Consider the following 5,433-nt stretch of genomic DNA (forward strand, 5'->3'; position numbering starts at 1 on the left):
TTCTGACGTGCTAGTTTAGCACGTCAGTATTTCTTATTTATTTATTTTTTTTTATATCAGGTTTATTTATATTTCTGACGTGCTAAAACTAGCACGTCAGTATTTCTTAATGTTTTTTTTTTTCTTTTTAATATCAGGTTTATATATATATTTCTGACGTGCTAGTTTTAGCACGTCAAAAAAAAAAAAAAAAAAAAAAGCGAGACATTTAACTTTAATTTTCCCTCTTTTATTATTTATTCTTTCCGCCGGATCTTCTTTTCTTATTTAATTACAGATCTTCTTTCCCTCTCTCAATCTCCCTCTTCTCTCTGCACGCAGCAAAAGCTCTTCTCTCTCAATCTCTCTACACGGCTACAGAGCTAGAAGAAAAGCAGAAGAAGAAGAAAAAGAAAAGGAGAAGAGAAGAAGAAGAAGAAAAGAAGATAAGAAGATTTTTTGGGTTTTTAAAGATTTTTTGGGTTTGGGTTTTTGAAAATGGAGGAAAGAAGAGAGAGAGAGAGAGTGAGAAAATGGAGAAGAGAAGAGAGGGAGAGAGCTAGGGGAGTAACGAAAATGGAGAAAAGAAGAGAGGGAGAGAGCCAAGGGAGAGCTGGGGGGAGTAACGAAAATGGAGAAAATGGAGAAAGGAAGGGATCAGGGAGAGAGCTGGGGGAGAAAGGGCGTCCACGGTGGTGAAAATAATTTTAAAAATATATATTATTTTAATTGAAAAATAATTTAAATTAATAAATTTTTTAATTGAAAAAAAAAATCCAGAAAAAATTTTTAAAAAGAAAAATTATTATTTTTTAATAATTTTTAAATTATTGACTTGCCAATTTTGACATGTTAGAAAATTCTGACGTGTCACATTTGACATGTCAAAAAATTTTCATTTTTGACACCTAAAATTTTAACCCCCGACAAACGTCTAAAAAGCCCTGTCAGAAAAATTTTCTGACGTGTCAGAGCCCTAACACGTTAGAAAACCCATGTCAGCAACATATTCGTTTTTTGTAGTGGCGAAGCTAGCCGATGCTAGCGATTTCAGAAATGAACTCAGACAGACCCTTGTTTGGAATCGTGCGAGATTCTCTTAACCGCAACTTCGGCCTTCGAATTTGGAAGCGTCCCTTTGTAAACTCGATTGAATCCGCCATGCCCGAGTAGCTCTTTGTCTTTGAAGCCATTGGTTGCTTTCTTCAGTTCTTCGTAAGAGTAATGATGCGGGCCTAGTTCGAGCTCCCAATCTTCGATTATGTCGACGTTCTTTATCTTTCTGAAGATGTAAATGGCAATGGCGATTGCAGCTAGTGCAAGAATAACCATTGCAACAGAAACTCCCACTGTTAGAGCTGTGTAGTTCTTCTTGGGCCCTGGTAGAGAAGGCAAAGAAGAGAGATCAAGGGCTAGATTGCCCGTTAATCTTGAAGCTTCTTCCCAAGAGGTGGTGTGAGCTAGCGAGCAAACCCGTTGAAGCAGAGAACCCGACGAACATAAATTCCCAGAGGATCGGTGAGAGATCTACAGGAAATGACAAGATTGGCTTTCTGGGTTTTGAAGAAGACGACGGACTCGAAGTCTTGGACAGTGTTGAATTCAACTGCGAAGAGATGGGTTGGGGGCATTTTGGGGAAGGTAGGCACATAAGTGATCACATGCGAGTCACGTGATCACATTTCCGTTAGAGAAGACGATAGCGATTAATGGATAGGTGGAATTGAAAAAATTTTAAACTTTGAGGAATGCATTATAAAAATTGAAACATTGATAGTTGAATTGAAAAAAATTTAAACTTTGGGGGTGTGCATTATAAAAATTGAAACATTGGGGTCAAATTGAAAATTGGCTTAAACTTGGGGGGATAAAGTGTACTTTTCAACAAAACAAAAAACAGAAAAATGTTTAAATTTTCAAAAATCATTAAATAACATTACTCTTAAATAGACAAATGTAAATCTAATATAATTGAACACCTTTTTTTTGGGTAAGTAAACTAGGTTCACTGACTTCACTCGTTCACGTTTCCTTCAAATAAGACACATCGACAGCTTTAATTTCTTTTTTTACATTATCGTCTATAACCTCTAGTTTTCACCACTATATATACCATGCGTGAAGACTAGTTGAAAATCATTTAGATTTCTCTTAGAAAGCCACCAAGCATAAATGTAATGTTGCTACTAATTATATGCTTTCTTTTTTTTTTTAAAAAAAAAAACACAGAGTATTGGTCAAAATCATTAATGATTTAGATAATGGTGTGGATCTTAGCCTTCACTGTAAATCAAAGGATGATGATCTTGGTGTCCACACACTCAACATCTGGCTCCTAATATTCCAAAAGCATTATATGCACTAGTCCCGATTAAAATCGTAGATTCAAAAGGCACAACATTGATCTTTCTACTGAATTCTACAAAAATATAGTGTAGTCCCAAAAAAGTTTGGTTTAAAGTTGAACTTATAGAAGCCACATGTTTTGAGTGTGTGGAAACCAAGATCATCTTCTTTTGATTTGCAGTGAAGGCTAAGATTCATGCCATTATCCAAATCATTAATGATCCTGACTAGTACCCAGTGTTTATTTTTTTAAACCCTACTGAAACAATATTAAACCCAGTCATAGACATAAGTGTAGTAGGCCAAATGTTTAATGAGATTGTGATTTGCTTTGAAAGAGCTAATGGGTTTACTAAGTTCATTAGGCTTCATTGGAAATAAGAATTTTAACTTTTGGCTTAGTGATCGAATGTTTGAGCAAAAACCCTAGTGAAGAACGTTCGACCTTAAATCTAGCCACGAATGTTCGACTACACTCTATGATAATGGCTGGCTTAAATATGCATTTTTTTTTTTTTTTGAGATTAAATATGCATATTTTCTTTGGTAAAGAAAGCATTTTCATACCTTATTTTGTATCAATTCTTACATTTAAAACTTAAATGTGGAATATTGTTTAATCATTAAACTTGATTTTGAAGGGTTTATTTATGCAAAGAGCTGAAAAAAAGAGAGGAAATTGCCTTCCTTTCTCTTCCGTAGAAAATGTGTGGCTATTCTTTTCAAAAGAAATTCAAGGGATCGCTGATGCTTTGTCTCGTTTGACTCTCCTCTGCCAACTGCAAACAAATGGACAAATTACAAAGGAAAATGAACGTGAGGCCACATTTTGGAATCAAATTGAGATATAAAAATCGCTAGGTCCTGAAATTGAAGGATTATATTTACCTTTTTGAAAATAACTTCAATTAGGTCGTGGAGTGAACTGTGTGTTTTGCATCCTCGAATAGGAAGCAGACACCTAAGTTTGAAACACCAAAAAATAATATAACTCTTTACATCAAATAATTTTCTTTCTCTTGAAAAAATACATCGTAAACAAAATACCAATTGAAAAATCCACCTGAGCTACTGTCTGGATTGGTTTTGGAGATTCTGGTATCGGGGCTCGAAGGTGGGTGAAGGGTGGTAGGTGGTGGGATTGATTTGAATGAAGGAGAAAGGGTTTTCATCTCTATTCTATTTGGTGTTTTTAGCTGATGTGTCAAATTTTTATTGAAGACTGTAAAATAGAGTTTTACACCACATCCTTATAGAGTTTTACAAACCACTTTATGTGGTATAAAAAATAATTTATAGTCCCGGTAGGTGGCCTAAATTACAAATAACTCTCTATAGTATAAAAATTATGTTATAGATTCTCAGAGTAGGCCAAAATAACAGTTTACTCACTGATTTGTAATTTAGGCCAACCGTAATGACCTATAAATTATTTTTATACCATATGAAGTGATCTGTAATTTAGGCCAATTGACAACCACAAAAACCATTTTTTTTTAAATTTTATTTTATTGCCATTGCTTTCACCCAAAATAGGGATTGCCGTCCTACATAATTCCTTCTTGTCTTACCACATAAATGAATATATCATTTATTCAATGTAGATCTCATTCTTGCTAGAAATAAATCGAAAAATCCATAAGCATTTTCTTGAATTTATAAGAAAGGCATACGAAAATGCTTAAAAAAAAATAAAAATTGAAGGAAGACTTTAATAATTTTCGTTTTACACGTGATGTGAGGTCAATTCAAATGCTAAAAATAACCTAATTTTCATTTTTTTTTTAAAAAAAAATATTATATAATTAATTTGAATAAGAAACCAATCTATCAGCCCAGGCCCACCTTACCCCAAGGCCTAGGAAAATCCATCAGCCCATTGTAATGACTTCACTCAACTTCAACCGCCAAAACTTGCAAAATGCCAAAATCTACAGAAGAATGACGACTATATTCCCCCCCCAGAGCTCATCACCGAAATGCTTTCTCTACTGTTCGTCAAACCTCTACTGCGTTTTTAGTGCGTTTCGAAGTCATGGTTTGTCCTAATCAACGACCCAGATTTCATCGAGATTCACCTCAATCGCTCCATTAAGACCAACCGAGAACGCGCTCTCATTTCAGAAGCAAACAAGGGCCTTACGCCGCAGACTTACTACTCGGTAAACTTTTCCGACAAGAAACGGTCCAGCAAGCCGGTGGAGATCTACCGGCCATTCGACCATCGAGGAGAAATGTTCAATAAAATTGTAGGCCATTGCAACGGCCTGGTTTGCCTCCATATCTGTTCCTTTTGTTGCTCCTTTGAAGAAATAAACAAATATCCCAATTATGAGATTGTGATTTGGAATCCATTGATCAGAAAATACAAAAAGTTACCCTTTAAGCCGATAGAAAATCCTGATGATTATGTGTTAAAAGTAGCATTTGGGTATGACCAAATCAATGACGACTACAAGGTTGTATGGATTTTGAAGCCCCGTCCACGGCTTGCCTCTGATCTTGCAAGTGTGGCCGAAGTTGGTCATCATGTATATAGTCTTAGAGGAAATTCTTGGAGAATGGTGGAAGACAAATTGCCTCACAAGGATTTGTATTTGCATATGCATTGCTCGGCTTCCTTGAACGGTGCTTTGCATTGGGTGGCTGGTCGGAGCGGGTTAACAAGTGCCATTGTCGCACTCGATCTCAACACTGAGAAATTTCGAATGCATGCGGTTCCGATTAAAATTAAACCGTTTTTCGAATACAACACACATTTAATGATCTTGGGAGGATGCCTGTGTGTTTGGGAGGCTAATTGTGAACAATTTTTTGGACATTTGGGTGATGAAGGAGTACGGGGTGGCGGCGAGCAATTGGACATGGCTTTATAGGTTGCCGCATAGTCCACAACAAACTCCTTCCTACTCCAAGCCTTTAGCCCTCTCAAACAATGGCGAAGAGGTTTTGATGCATGAGTATTCAGGGAAACTTTATTGGTATAACATAAAAAAGAAGAGAAGCAGGATTGTTGAGATTCAAAAAAGGAAAAGGATAGAAGAATCCGAGTTGAACTTTGTTGTTGTGGGAAGCCTCCTTCTCCTTGATGGGGAGCTTGACCATTGA

The 5,433-nt window shown here is 36.1% G+C and overlaps 1 pseudogene; it reads left to right on the forward strand.

The window, feature by feature from the left end:
- The first annotated feature begins 4,209 nt into the window (after positions 1 to 4,209).
- On the forward strand, positions 4,210 to 5,433 carry LOC132169413 (F-box protein CPR1-like; annotated as a pseudogene).

The sequence above is a fragment of the Corylus avellana genome, chromosome 1, assembly GCF_965113065.1.
Source record: "Corylus avellana chromosome 1, dhCorAvel1.hap1.2, whole genome shotgun sequence".
In the NCBI taxonomy this organism is placed as follows: Eukaryota; Viridiplantae; Streptophyta; class Magnoliopsida; order Fagales; family Betulaceae; genus Corylus; species Corylus avellana.